The sequence below is a fragment of the Hibiscus syriacus genome, unplaced genomic scaffold (assembly GCF_006381635.1).
Source record: "Hibiscus syriacus cultivar Baekdansim isolate YM2019G1 unplaced genomic scaffold, ASM638163v2 tig00110890_pilon, whole genome shotgun sequence".
In the NCBI taxonomy this organism is placed as follows: Eukaryota; Viridiplantae; Streptophyta; class Magnoliopsida; order Malvales; family Malvaceae; genus Hibiscus; species Hibiscus syriacus.
In genome coordinates, this window is record NW_024062900.1 from 3544201 (window position 1) to 3560463 (window position 16263).

The window sequence follows — 16263 nt, forward strand, 5'->3', positions numbered from 1 at the left end:
AATAGGGGGGAATCGGTACCCCCTTTGGGGGGATCGGTTTCCTCCGAGCATTTTGTTTTCTCGGAGCCAAACCATTCAGGGGGAATCGATACCCCCTTGGGGGGGAATCGGTTCCCTCTGAGCAATCTGAAATTTTTGGCTTTGAAATGGTTCGAAATATTTTGTAAAATTGTTTTGAAATTATTTTAAGATTAAAACTTAATTTTACAATTGAGTAAGGATTAAAAATGACATTTGAAAGATTTGGAGTAATATTTTGATATTCGAATAATTATATAGAATATACTTAGAAAATCTTTTTTTGAAAATCTTAAAATTCATTTAACTTAATTTGTTATATCGAAATATCAAAATATTTTCAACAAAGATGGATTAGCAAATCGGAGAGTATAAGAAAAAGGTAAAATAGCTTGTTTGTTACTTACTAATTATTAAGATTATAAATAAACTATTAGATTTTAAAATTACAAATAAAATTAAGCTTCAAAAAATGATGAATATAAATTTTAATTAATTAAATAAATCATCAAATTTATAAGAGCTAAAAAGGAATTATTTTAAAAGTTGACCAGTCAAGCCTTTTATTTTCCATTTAAAAAAGTAGTTTTTACGGACTGGGAGAAATTTGGAAAATATAAATAAGCTTGGATATAAGACTATTTTCATTTTTCAATTTTGAAATATCATTTTTGTATTTTGAAAATAGAGTCTTATAATCCGAAGCCAACCCATTATAATCCTCTAATAACTCATCATAATATAATTCATCCAAATTGAATGAGTTAGAGGTTACCTTAGAATCTTCCCCGATAGCCATCAAGCACAAGTTTGCAACTTCTTGTTCCTCTTCATCGGAACCTTCTTCATTGCTCCATGTAGCTACATGAGCATTGTGATTCTTTTTGGATTGACCCTTTTTCTTCAATTATGGGCAATCATATTTGACATGCCCCGGCTTTTTGCATTCATAGCAAATGATCGGGTCTTTCTCCTTCGATTCAGTTTTGAAGCCTTCATGACGTTTAAATTTTATTCCTCGGTTGGGTATCATCAGCTTTCTGAATCGTTTGGAAAATAATTCCATTTCCTCGTCATCATCATCGTCATTCGAATTACTCTCATGTTTTGTGGATTTGAGAGCAGCTCCAATGTTTTTCTTCTTGTCCTTCTCCTTTGGTGTCTCGTCAATCTTATCGAGGTCCTCTTCATCTTTAAGCATCATTTCGTGAGTGAGAAGGGAACCGATTAGTTCTTCAAGAGTTAAGGACGTTAGGTCCTTAGACTCGATGATTGTCGTCTTCTTTGATTGCCACATTTTTTGAAGGGAGTAGACTAACTTCCTCACAAGCTTTTAATTTGAAATGATCTCTCCATATGATTTGAGACCATTGACAATCGTTGAAAATCTATCCGTCATAGCTTTGATATTTTCTTTTGGTTTCATCCTGAAATTTTCATAGCTATGCGTTTGAATACTAATTTTAGATTTCTTTACCTCATCGGTACCTTCATTAGTGACTTGAAACTTTTCCCATATTTCTTTGGCGGTTGTACAAGATGAAACTCTTCCGTATTCATCTGGTCCAAGAGCACAAAAAATGATATGGATGGCTTTGGAGTTGAGCTGGAATATTCTTGTCTCTCCTTCACCCCACAATCTTGGATGAGTGAGAGGCTTGATATATCCTTCTTCTATTGCATTCCATGCTCCCATGTCACTTGCTTGAATGAATTACATCATCCTATTTTTCCAATAGGCATAGTTAGCCCCATTGAAGAAAGGAGGCTTGTTGACGGGCATCGAACTGAGACCGGAGTCGAAGTTTGAAGTAGAGGCCATTGATGACTTTGATTATCGATGTAACTCTTCCCGAATCGACTCAAGAGGTGATTAAACCTTCAAATGAGTTAGGCTCTGAAGCCAATTGTTGAGTTAATGGATTGACGAAATCAGCCAAGAGGGGGTGAATTGGCAATTAAAATTTTGTGGAAGCTTTTGCAGAAAATTAAAAGTATTTGCACAACGATTTAGAGTGGTTCGACTTTCTCAATCAAAGTCTATGTCCACTACCTTAGCTATCCACACTAAGGGTTTTCCAACAAAATCACTAATTTGTTCTTTCTTTTGAGGCCAAAGAGATAACCTTACAACACCTTCAAGAATTATACCCCAATTCTTGAGAACACTCTTTCTCAAAGAGAAGATTACAAATTTAAAAAACTTACAAGAAAAATCTCACAAGGTAAGATGTTTGCACAATTATAGAACAAAGAAAGAACACTCAAGAATAAATATAATTGAGCACAATAAGTGTTCTTGAAAGCAAAATGAATGTTGAATGAAAAATAGGCTTGAAATGCTCAAACATGAGGTTTGATGCTTTCTCTTTGATTCTCTCTTGATTCTAGTTGCTTGTTGTTTCTTGTTATTGATCAATGGCTTCTAAGCTTTCTTAAATACACCTTGAATCACTTCTGAACGTTGGGGGATCATTAATGAAGTTATTGGAGCCGTTTAAGTGTGAAAACAATTAATATTTCTGCTTGTAGCGTGGGGGGAATCGGTACCCCCTCATGGGGAATCGGTTCCCTAAGTGTATAATTCAAATATTCGATCGTTGAACAGTGGGGGGAATCGATACCCCCTGGGGGGAATCAGTTCCCTCCGAGCATACTGGAATTTCTCGGAGCCAAACAATCTAGGGGGGAATCGGTTCCCTCTAGAAAAACTGTAATTTGTGGCTTTGAAATGGTTCGAAATACTTTGTAAAATTGTTTTGAAATTATTTTAAGATTAAAACATAATTTTACACATTAGTAAGGATTTAAAATTAAATTTGAAATGCTTTGAGTAATATTTTGATATTTGATTTAATATATCGAATATGCTTAGAAAAATCATTTTCAAAATTAAAATTCTTTTAATTTAATTTGTTATATCAAAATATCAAAATGTTTTCAACATATTGCCTTGGAAAAGGATTTTTGTGCTCAAAATGCAAAGTAAAAATAAGTCTAAGATTTATTGGATCTTATGATATATTAAAAAAAGAGTTCGACTAATGATTTATCAGTTAGCATTAACTCTTGAAGTAATTAAGGTCCAGAGTTGAACAAAATGTACAATGTTTTTCATGTGTCGATGCTTAGAAAGTATCGATTAAATTTTTCACATATCATTACATCAGAGGAAATTGAGATCCAACTAGATTTTATTTATGAAGAAGAATCAATTTGGATCTTATCTTAAGAAATCAAAGAACTGCATAACAAGACGGTTCCTCTAGTCAAAGTGATTTAGCAAAATCATAATGTCGAGGTGTTACTTGGGAAAGAGATAAGGATATGAAGAAATAATATTCATAACATTTTTCATATCATGTTGAAGTTTTGGATTATACAAGTTCAAAACTTAATGATTTGCATGATCTTTACAAAATTCTCAAAGTAAAGAAGAAAGATCGGAATTCATGAAGTTGGCAGAAGAGGTTTTCGTATAAGGCGGAAATATGTTTTACCAGTTCGTATAACCCTAAATTAGGGTTACAAATTTACAATGGAAAGGGTAATCCTTATAAAAGGGGAGTTAGTGTTTTCATAGAAAGTTTTAAAATTCTAGGATGAATTTTCTTAAGGAGGGGAGAATTGTAATACCCCAAAAATTTGGATTATGACCAAAATGAAAATTTTGAAAGTTTGATGGTCAAAGTATAAAAATTGGGAAAAGTTTGAGGAATTAAGCGATAAATTTCCTAAAAATAATTTTATTCCATAAATAGATGGTTTACTCTTGAGAGTGGGGTTTTATAGAAATCATATTTTTTTGGAATTTGAATTTTAGTAAAGAAAAATTTGAAAGGGCTAAAGTCCAATAAGGATCGGTAATTCCGATCGAATTGAAATTTTACAAAAATTTGAAGGATGCTATAAATTTGTTGGAAATATTATTTTAATAATTTGGATCAGAGAAATTTGGTTTGGAATTGTGCAATTTTTCAGATTTAATCGAAACAGTGGAATTTAATGACTAAAATGAAAGTTTTGGAAATTCAAGGGGAAATTCGGAAATAAAAGTCAAAATAATTCATGTTTGACTTTATAATATGATAATGATCAGATGGCTTGGTTTTATGGTAATTATGAAGTTTCATTAAGGGTATATTGGTATTTTCCCAAGTTAATGATTTAAATATGATTTTAAAAGATGATAAGCATGATATCAAACTAAAATATCATGCCAATGTTCATCTTCTCCAGCATCTTCACGTGAGAAAGCTTCCAAGGTAAGAAAAATATTTATTTTCCATTTTTGAGTTAATTCCTTTGGAATCGGAGTTACGTCGTGAGATAGGAAAGTGATCTAAGCGAAAAACACTATCATTTGGTACCAATATTGCTTTCTAATCTTGTTGGATTTCAAAAGATCCCAAATCTAAGGGTTTATGTTCATGATAGGATTCATGAAATTGATGATGAATCTTGATGTTTTAGAGGTTGTAGATTCATTTTCAAGTTTGATTTATGGTTATAACACGTTCAATCTTCTTAAGAATTGATTTATGTTTTAGAGCTAATTCTTCAAAATTTGACCAAATCATAAGTTGGGGAAAGTTGTGTTTTGATGAGAGTTAATTAAGGATTTGATTGTAGAGATGTTAAATGGTTGATTTTTTGTGTTTTATGGGTTTTTAAGAGTTAAGTGATTTGAAAGAATTGATTGTAAGAATTGATGAAGAACCTAAGAATGAAATTAAAGAAAACAGTTTGGATTTTGAATCTGAAAGTAGGTTCGAAAATTCATCAGAAATTATATAAAACTAATTTCGAAGTTATTTTTATATATTATGTTCATATATCAATCTATTTTTGTTTAAAACAAACGGGGATCAATTTCAAGGTGTGTACAAAAAGATATGAATTTTTAACCCAAGAAATGTCAGAAAAATCGGAATGCAGATTCTGAAAAACAGATTCTGTTGATCAACTTTGAAAATTCACCATAAATTGTACAGAATTAATTAGAAGGAGTTATTTACATGGATAGATTCATATTCGAGTCTAGTTTTCAATGAAAGAAACGGAATTGAATTCCAGTATGTATATAAATACAAAATATCGATTCTTTAAAGGTAGTACGAGTTGTCTGAATATAGAAAATTGATGGGTTGTTGTGTAAGTGTTGTATAATTGATATACTATGCTGGAAAATGTTGTTTTGGAATTAAAATGAGAGTTAGATGTGATATATGATTGTTTTGGAAGTTTGAAAACATTTGTGGTTTATGTACAATATTTGTATTGTTGGGGTACTTAAATGTAATTTATGCTTTTGTCAAAGCATTTGAATGGTAATAATTTCAATGATGGAATTATCGGTATTAAGAATCAAAGTGATGAAATGGTGAAGGACCAGTTTGTGTAAATTGGAAAACTTGGTTCCAATGTTAAAAGGAATTATTAATTATTGAGTATTTGGATAGAAAATGAGTTCAAATATATTTTGGAGTTATTTTGGAATGTGTTTATGTTAGTACAATACTAACATATGAAATAGTTATGAATGGTGATTTATACAGATTGTGATTGAATTGTAATCGAAGCAAATCAAATATAAAAAGGGCTTATGGTGGACAATAGTGAGGCTCATATATTTTGAAAAACATAAAGTGTCAAGGTGAGTGCAATACATGCATGAAATTATACATGAATGTTTTATACATCATCAGGAAGACTTGCGATAAGTCGACCTTGTTTTATCAACATGAATTATATCATATTTTTAGAAACTGACATGACATTGATATGTCAGAGTGAAATTATAATGCATTGGTTTTGGAAAATGTGATATTTTACCATGAATGTTATTTCGGGTATGAACTGTCCCTTTGTTATATATTGATAATATACTTTTCCATGGATGGATTAAATAAAATAGACTGTACGCCCAAGTAAGTCATTGAGGGACAGCGTATAGTTGGCATGCCATAGAGCCCAGCAGCAGACTGTATATTCGGGAATACACTAAAGGATACCTAGTGTATATGGTGGGCATGACCTTATGTGTCATATTCGGGACTGTACTTAAGGATACCTAGTATAGATGGTGGACATGACCTTATGTGTCATACTCGGGATTGCATTACGGTCCATATATTTGACTCGTGTACCAGGGTCCTCATGGTTTTATATTGGGCTATTGTCTATGGTTTATGGTTTGTTGGTTAATAAATGGTAAGCATGTAAATAAGCTTATGAGCTTATGGAGTAAATGGCAAGTATATTGATAAGAAATTTTATACTCAATTTCATTATTTTGATCATGGTAAAATATTGGATATGATGGTAAAATGATTTTAAGGTATTTGGTTTTTATAATGAAATTCATGCATGAGTTGTATTGCAGTGTTATTGTTTTAATTGCCTCACTAAGTATATACTTAGCGTGTGATGATTTTCACGCGTAGGTAAAAAGCCAGTAATGGAATAAAGAATTTTAAGCGTCATCAAAGATCGAGAAGTATATTTCAATATCAGTAAGACATCCTAAGTTGTAATGTTAATTTTATTAGTAGCATGTAATTATAAATGTTTTATTTGTTTTGTTGAACAAATTTGGGAACAAAAATGGAATTTTATGAATTTATATGTATTTTCGAAAGTTACTGTAGCAGTTACTATAGCAGTTACTGTTTATTGCTACAATAACCATGTTTTAGCAAAATTTTCCAGAATGTAAAAGGGGAATCGAGTAGCAGTTACTATAGCAGTTACTGTTTATTGCTACAATAACCATGTTTTAGCAAAATTTTCCAGAATGTAAAAGGGGAATCGATTCCCACACTGTTCACGGGTACTGTTCACTATTTATAAAAAAAATCTTTTGAATTAAATTTGTTTATAACGTAATATAAATTATATGATATGATATTTTTATAATATCAATTACTAGTTAAGGAATTAAAAATTCTAAATCGAGTTTTAAAATGAAAATGGTTTTCGATATTCGGGTGACATCTATAATCTGTATAGGTATAATTATACAGGTTATGGGTGTTACAATCTCGGTCCCGAATGATTCGTAAGTTTGATGGGATTTTTTTAGTTCGATTTGAATCGAATTCTGATAATTCAATATCAATATTGAATATTGTAAATCATCGTTTTACCCTTATTGGGTTAATTTACTAAGAATTCACCAAGAAAAAATATCCAAAATGCCCATAATGGCATGAATAACTGAACCTTTTATTATATTTAAATCTTAAATAATTATGATGTAAAGGCTCATGAATACCTTCAGATATATCCTAATCCTAAATAATCCTAAGGTACATATTTCAAATATCTGATTAGATTTGTTAGATATCAAACCCCTTTTGATATGGATCTCATTTCTAAAAGTAGTTTGAGACTATCCAAAATTCTATGTTTCCATCCTAATAATTACCAAGTACCTCCAAAGAATAACTTTGTAACATCCTCAATACCGGGCTAGTGACCAAATTGTTAAATTTTAGAATTTAGTGGATAAAGTAGAATAATGGAATAGTTCAAGGACTTATATGAAAATGTTGTGTAGGATTAAATTATAAAGAGAAAAGAATTGAAGTACAAAATGGTCATTTGTAAGGAAAATAATTAAGTATGGTTATATATATTAACCACGTGGGGGAAGAGGAAAACTAAGTGAGTTTCCAGAATTCTCTTCTTATCTTTTCTTCTTCACGTGTGGAAGCCAAGAGCCAAAGGTGAGTTTCTGATTAATTGATTTCTTGTTAAATTTAAGGTTGAGTTTTGATTATTAAGTAATAATTAAGCTTAAGGAGAGCTTAAATTGTCTTGAAACAATAAGATGGAGAGAATAAAGGGAATTAAATAAATGAGGGGAATAAGTGAAATCTTGAAAGAGGGTTCTTTAATGAAGTTTGAGATTGAATTTGACTTGTCATCTATGAGAATAATAAGTTATAAGAGTTAGAATTAAGTTTGGATAACCTGGAAAATGTGGTAAGATTCTTAGTTTTAAGAATTTGGATGAACTATGGGAGGTTATAAGGTGTTGAAATGATAGAAATTAGTTATAGTGGTTATAGATGAGTTTGATAGCATAATAAGGGTGTTATGCATGAACATTTGGGTGAAGTATTGATGCATTTCGAGTGAAAACATCCTATTCTGGGAAGGTGTATCGATACACTATGAATAGGTATCGATGCACTAAGACCAAATTTTGAAGAACCGTTACATAGTGCATCGATACATTTAGGGGTGTATCGATGCCTCTGTATCGATACACACTGGAAAGCATCAATACATAGAAATTTCAAACCTAATTTGTGTACCAATACACCCATAGTGCATCGATACCCCCTAAAGGAAAAAATAAATATTGGTTCATTAAATTCGTTTAAGCTATTAGTATCAAATTACAAGGTATAGGCATTTGATAATTTCCTTAAAATGTATAATTATGTAGATAATGAACGTAACTTTGTTCTAGAGCAATCGAAGAATTAGAATTGATTCAATTCAAACAAGGCTAAGGTGAGTGCACATTATTTAGTATATGATGTTAATGGGAAATAAGACGACTTGCGACAAGTCTATTCCCTACTGTAGATCGTATGAATTCATTAATATGAGCATAGGTTTGACATGATATATGTGTGTTATTGATTATTTCATATGTTGAATGATATGTGTGAATACATGTTTATATGATACATGTTATGTGATATGAGATATGGGACAAGAAATATGAAATGATTCGGTAAGTTAATATCAACTATATGAAAGTAATATAGGTGTTTATATGTGGTGTGTGATTTATGTAAAAATAAGAGAGTGGAACATAAATTAGAAGATATGATTTAGGTTATTATATACATATATGATATATGTTATTAAACTGGATAAGTGCGATTAGGAATGAAGAATATAAACTAGGTCAATATAAATATATGTAATATGATACATCACTATGAGATAAGTGAATGAATGTATACATGATAGATGTGATTATATGAAATTTATAATACATGCTATGTGGTATTGACATAAGTGATTATAGGAATATGTAATATAAGATAAGTGAATTCAATACAAGTGAATATATGGAAATAATATATAATTAATGTGATATAAGTAATTAAGTAGAACTGTGTGATAAGTTATAAGGCACTGATATACGAATTATATGAATGTATGTACATGAATATATGTATAAGATTATATGTTATTTTACATGCTATGTGATGTATATGAGAACATATGTGAACAAGATATGGCATGATTGGTTATATGAACATATGTGGAATAATATAAACTATGAGACATGATATATGTGATTACATGTATAAGTGATACATGTTATATGATATGAGATAGATGTTTGCACATATATGTGGTATGTGATAGAAGAGAAGGAATATGTGATTATAAGAGAATGCCCATGTTATATGCTATGAGAGCTATAAGTATAGTTGGCATGCCAAGAGTCGAGGGTTACCTATGTATTTCAAGATATATGGACATTTTACCTATGTCTTTCGAGACATATGGACAGTTACCTATGTTCTTCGGAATATGTGGATAGGTCCTTTGGGACACAGATTTCATATGCCACTTAGTGGATTTTATACGAGCTGTGGTGACAACATAGATGTGCACAACCTCATAGTACTTGTATACCTTGGGTTCTCAATAGTGTACATGGGCTTATAAAGGATATAAAGAGTATGTACTTAATTGTATTTTAATATGGTACCATCATTTATATGGATTTATATATATATATATATATATATATATATATATATATATATTGTATGACAGATTTATGATATAATGACATAATTGTATATGGATAACAGACTGCATGTTCATATTGATAGAAATTCTTTATTATATGATAATGCCCCACTAAGTCTATGACTTAGCATGTAAGTGGTTTACACGTAGGTACCGGAAAGCAAGAAGACCATATTTAGGAGCAGTAGAGTAGCATATCTCCGCGTGACGATCAGATCAGAAGTACTTTACATAGTTTGTTTTGATTATGTAATAGATATGTTGGCATGTAAATAGAGTCGTTAAGTATGTGTGCTCTGACCAAATTTTGTAATGGTTTGAACTTCAGTATGTTTTGATAAGTTTATGTTAATAAAAGTTTAAATTTCTCAGAGTTTTTGTAAATGTACATGGTTGAAAAGTCAATGTGACACCTCAGACTCGGATCAAGGTAGGATACGGGTTAGGGGTGTTACAAACTTAGACCTTCTAGTGTGTTCCATATGCATTTGGGTATTTTCCTCGATTTAAAATTGTGATTATTTCTCTTATTTAAAAGTATAATTCTATTATCTAAAATGAATATGATCTCTGATTTCTGTTTCATAATACAAAAATATATTTGATTCATGATTCTTGATATTACTGTTGACTGTCTGAAAATTGATCTAGTGGGTTCAGTTTCGATCAAGTTAATAATTCCTTATAGACTTAAGGTAACCCTTGGGTAGGCTCTTAGGCCCAAGGGACCTAGGGTAAGACCTTATGACCCTAAGACATCCCCATAATATAACTTATCTGCTTTGTATAGGGTATGTCTTTATGGACTTGAGGCACCCATTTAGATTGGCTCCAATACCCATTGGGTATAAGGGTAAGTAAGTCCTTATGGGAATTGTATATCGATGTTTGATTTGAGGGTATTAATGGAATTTTAATTTTTTTTACAAAAACAAATATTTTGTTTTTAAACTATATGTATATTTTTCTCTAATTTTTTTGGAACACACTAGATAAAGTTCACTCTATTAATTAAGTTTTTAGGTTAAAAAGATTCCATCATGTACAATTACCAACTTCAATAATGGGAGTTCTTTCGGTATCACTTGTTGAGTATAGTACAAGTGTTATTAGGGGGCATGTAGGGCATATTTTGTTTTTATATCAGTGTCTGAAACTTATTTTGATATTATGTACTATTGAATATTGTTTCTAACGCCTGAAAAATTCATGAACTTATGTTTTTGTTTATGAAATTATTTTATAGTTTTAATTTAATCTATTAAAATTTTAATTTTCCCATCATTTTATTGTAGGTTGCTCCGATGACCCTAATATGATACATCATATTGGATTAGCTCAAATGTATTGGTGTAAGGGTATTACATTGAGTGATATTAGGTTTAGTCAAGTCTTCTGGGTAGATCTGTTGATCGATTGCCATAGGGTGTCTGGTCAGTACATATTATAACCATATTTTTCTGATCCAGAACTCTAATATTGTGTCATCTTTCTGTAATTAGTGTATTTAGGTTTTTGTTTGTTAGCGCAAAACCAGTACATAAAAGGAATATGATCAACATTTGTTCATATTATAAAGCGCTTCGATAGTAACGTGAAAGTTACTTGTTCAATAATTCTAACCCAATTATCGACTTAAAATTTAAGTTATGTTACCTCAAACTCTATGTGATTATAAGTCTGTACTCAAACGTAATAAATGAAACTTCGAAATCATATTATGGGATACAGTGTAACAGTTGAAAATATCGAAGTTAGTTTTTAATCGGATGAGATATGCATATGCTGGATGCATTCTGGAAATTTTATATCTATTAGTTCAAGTTTTAATGGTTTGATAGTGATCATGAACCGATGAGAAGCATAGTGTTACAAACCGCTGAAGAGTTATACATTGACGTGTTGAGTTCAAATTTAGATAAAGTGCTGGAGATACCTGATGCTTATGAAATTAAAGATTTGTTTCAGATTATGAATAAATATTTGGTTGTGGATGATGTTAAAGTATGAAGAATTCAAGAAATATTTCATATTAAACCTCCTAGAAGTCTTAAAGAAAATTTTTGAGATTTAGAACTACTACCCAAATGGATTATAGAGCAAAATCAATTGTCCACGCTTGAACAAGGTGATTTCCCCTTAAGTTCTGCATCGGTGAATCGAATTAGAGAAATTATAGAATTGTTCTCAAACTAATTTTATAAGTTAGATACCAATAAGTGTTGAGTCGCATACGTCAATGATATGATCGATAAATTATTTATCAGTGAAAGATTGTATCGTCAATATCAAGTTGCATATATAGGACATCATAAAGAAATAGTTTATCCAATAATAATAATCATGCTTGGAAGTGTTATGGTGGAAGTTGGTTGTGGAGTAATTTGTTGACCATGTCAAGGACATTAGAAATCAACATAGAAATTGGATAGTCAGTGTTCGTGTAAATGGTGAAAGTGTAAATTTTGAAGTCTTTCAGTTATGATTGAAAGAAATTGTTATGCATGGATGTTGCTAATGAAGTGAGACTTCTAACAATCAAGAATCTTATGTTAATATGAAGGATTATGGCATCGATGTCGAGTGTTGAAGATCAGATTTTATACGAGTATCTTTGTGGAATAAAGTATTGAGATTGAGCGTAAAAAATAGACCAAGTCATGAATTCTTTGAACTATATGAATATTTAAGATAATAAGATCAGTAGTTTATCACAATTAGTTGACTCTAAAACCTTAATGCAATCTATATGTCTTTTATCTGTCTATGGATAAAACCATTCTAACCCATTTATATTTTTTATTAAGGATATTCAGTTGAGGTCTGATTATTTACACGAGGAAAAGTCTACTCAGATTCTGGATTATAATATGAGATAGTTCTAACGAGTACATACATTCTGATGATTAAGTTTCAATATGTTAATCAAGCCCTTGTTGAAGTAACCTAGAGAAGTAATGAACTCAATTTTTGCATCTTTTTTTATTCAAGTAATTTTGAGAACGAAATTTCTTGTAATGAGGGGAGAGTTATCACACCCTGATTTTGGATAAAAAAATTCTAATTTTTTAATACATGGACTAACTTGTCATTTCACTAAAATATTGAATTAAATTCGTAGTATGAGAAAATTTGAGGACTTGAAGGGTATTTTTACCTTTCTTAAGTAAAAAGGAAATTTTTTAACCCTAACTTGTTTGGAGCATTCATTCTCTCTTCCTTTCTTTCCTTTCTGAATTTTTTTCCTAAGAAATTTGTATCATTGTTTCATCCCTGACCAGCCGTCATTTTTTGATTCGACGTGTGTCCTCAGAATTGTCATCATCGCTAGCGTGTATGGAGGTGAAGCGAAGGAAGTTTTGGCCATTCAGAAAACATCCCTATGATGCTCTCTATTGTGAAATAACACCGCGACTCTCAAGCCCTTGGTTAGAAATTTTAAATTTTTTTTTATGGAATTTCGGCAACCAGCTCCATCGTACGTGCCCCACGCCCCACTCCCTACACATGGGTTTTTTTGTTTGGGGACTTCTAGAAATCGGTTTGAACTGGTTTGGGCCAGTCTAGATCGAGCTGCCTGAACTAATCCGTGAAGCAAGCTGAGCCGACTTCATAAGTCGAGTTGCGTACCGAGCAACCGTGTGAGCCAAGTCACAAAACAAGCTAAGTTGACCGATTGAGCCGTGAGCTGAGTCGAGCCACCTTGTTGACCACCGTTAATTTCCGTTGACCGGGTCTTTTTTTTATGTAACAAGTATATTTTTGAAGTTTTTTTTTCTAAATTCGAACTGGTAAGCTATTTTCAGCATTTTACATTTTGATATGATTTGATTTCCATGATTAAGTTTTGTTTCTGATGTAATTTATTTTGCCATGTATCTGAGATACTTTAGGGTGTCAAATTCAAGTTTGAGAATGATCGAATGGATTTTAAATGACCGACTGATGTAATTGAAAAGCGAGATAGTAACTACCCTATGCATGATTTATGGTACTACAAGTTGGTAACTAGTTAATGCATGATTGAAATGATTATTCATGTAAATTTTGATGATTATTATTAAACTTGTACTAAATATGATAATAGGATAGCAAATTTATTAAGACTCGATTGAATCATATAAGAAATTAGAAGACACATACGAAATGATTCCAAGATTAGTGATTAATTAATGAAGGATTTAACATCAAAAATATTAAATTTTTTTTTAATTATTATTGATAAAAGTATTAAGGAAAAAAAATACTTGGGTAAAAATTTACGAAAATGTTCTTAAAATGTAAAAAGAGACATGAATTGACTTTGATAGTGGAATGGACCTGAGAACTCGTATTCAACCTAATAAACTTACTGATTCACTGTTAAATCTCTCACATGTTTAAAAACAATTATTAATCAGTTTCTAACCTTTGATAGAGTAAAATACTTATAATTTTTTATTTGTTGAACAAATAACTTAAAACTAAATTATTGGATATAATGCATACGATTAGATTGAATAAAATGACTAAAATACCCTCATAATTTGGAATAAGTGAATGCCCTTATATGAATTCTGAAGACCGATAAACTGAAATGTTGTATTGCCCCTAAAGGTTATGAACACAACCCCAAGCATGTCAACTATTCTTGATACTATTGTAGTATATAAATAAAATAAATACCACTGGAACACTTGTTCATCTTCTCAAGATCCGTTCATTGATGATTTTGAAGGTGATTAGTTCAACTATATAATACAATTAGTATTAAAAAGTGAATATTCATGAAGTATCTTGGTCCATATGATTGGCAAATAACATAGTGTTGGGATCTATTTAGTTCAATTTTACTCGAAATCTTGATAATTTGATATAAATCTTGAACACTGCAAATAATCATTTTACACCTATTGGGTTAATTTACTAAGAATTCTTCAGGAATCAAAATGTTTAAAATGTCCTTGATAGCTTGAATAATAGAACAATTTTTGTTATATTTGAATCTTAAATATTTATGATGTAAAGACTCCTAAATACATTCAGATATATCCTAATCCTAAATGATCCCACGGTACTTAATTTCGAAAACTTGATTGGACATGTTAGATATCGAATCCCTTTTAATATGTATCTCATTTTTAAAAATAAGTTCAATACTATCTGAAATTATTTGTTTCCTTCATGGTAATTACCAAGTACCTCCAAAGAATAAGTTAGACCCTCTAGTGTGTTTCATATATATTTGGGTATTTCCCTGATTTGAAATGGTGATTGCTTTCTCTGATTTAAAAGTATGACTTTGTTATCTAAAAAGAAAATATGACCTCTGATATTTGTTTCCTTATGCAAAAATATATTTAATTCATGTCTCTTGATATTAATGATGATCGCCTGAAAATTGATTTTTATTCGAGTACTTTTTGGGATCTATTTTGGAGTCTGCATGTTTAACTCTGATCAAAGTTGGTATTTTCTTATAGACTTAAGGCGACCCTTGGGTAGGCTCTTAGGCCCAATGAGCTTAAGTGAAACTTATGAATCCTAAGGCATCCTTTGGGATGACTTCTATTATTTGTGCATAGGGAAAGTCCTTATGGGCCCGAGGCATCCCCTTAGGCGGGCTCCTACGCTTCGGCTAAGGTAAGTCCTTATGGCCTAAGGTACTCCTTTAGGTTTGCTCTTATACCCAACGGATATAGGGCAAGTCCTTATGGATACATTTTTTGGAGAACTAAATATCGGTGTTCAATTGGAGGGTATTAATGAAATTTTAAAATTTGTTTTACTAAAATAAATTATTTTTTTAACTATATGTACATTTTTCTGTAGTTTTGTTGTTAGACATTTGAATCCCTAATTCAATTTCTTGAATCTGTTTCTCTGAATTTTTCTTTTAGACTGTAAGTTTCCTGACTGTTGCATGAGGATTTAATTTTAAGAAACCTCAACTCATCACTAGAACATATATATGCATGGATCACTAAGAAAGTTTTATGTTTTACCATATATCTACTTGTCCTTTAGTATAATCATGTGGTTATGTATTACTGAGCTTTCTCAAAGCTCACTGTGTTACTTACCATTTTATGTTAAAAAGATTCAATCATGTACAACTATCGACTTCAGTAATGAGAGTTCTTTCGGCTCCACTTGTAGACTACGATACAATTGTAATTATGGGACATGTATTATATGTATTATTGAATTTTGTTTTTGTATAAGTGACTTAAACTTATTTTAATATTATGTATTACTGAATTTTGTTTTTAACGTCTCAACAATTTATGAACTTATATTTTTATTTATGAAATTCTTTTATAGTTTTAATTTGATCTGTTAAAATTTTAATTTTTTTCATTGTTTTAGTGTGGATCGCTTCGGTTGTCTTAATGTAACACATCAGATTCAATCAGGTTACCCGTATTATTCTGAGGGGTTTACATGATTCATTTAAATGAGTATTATTATTGT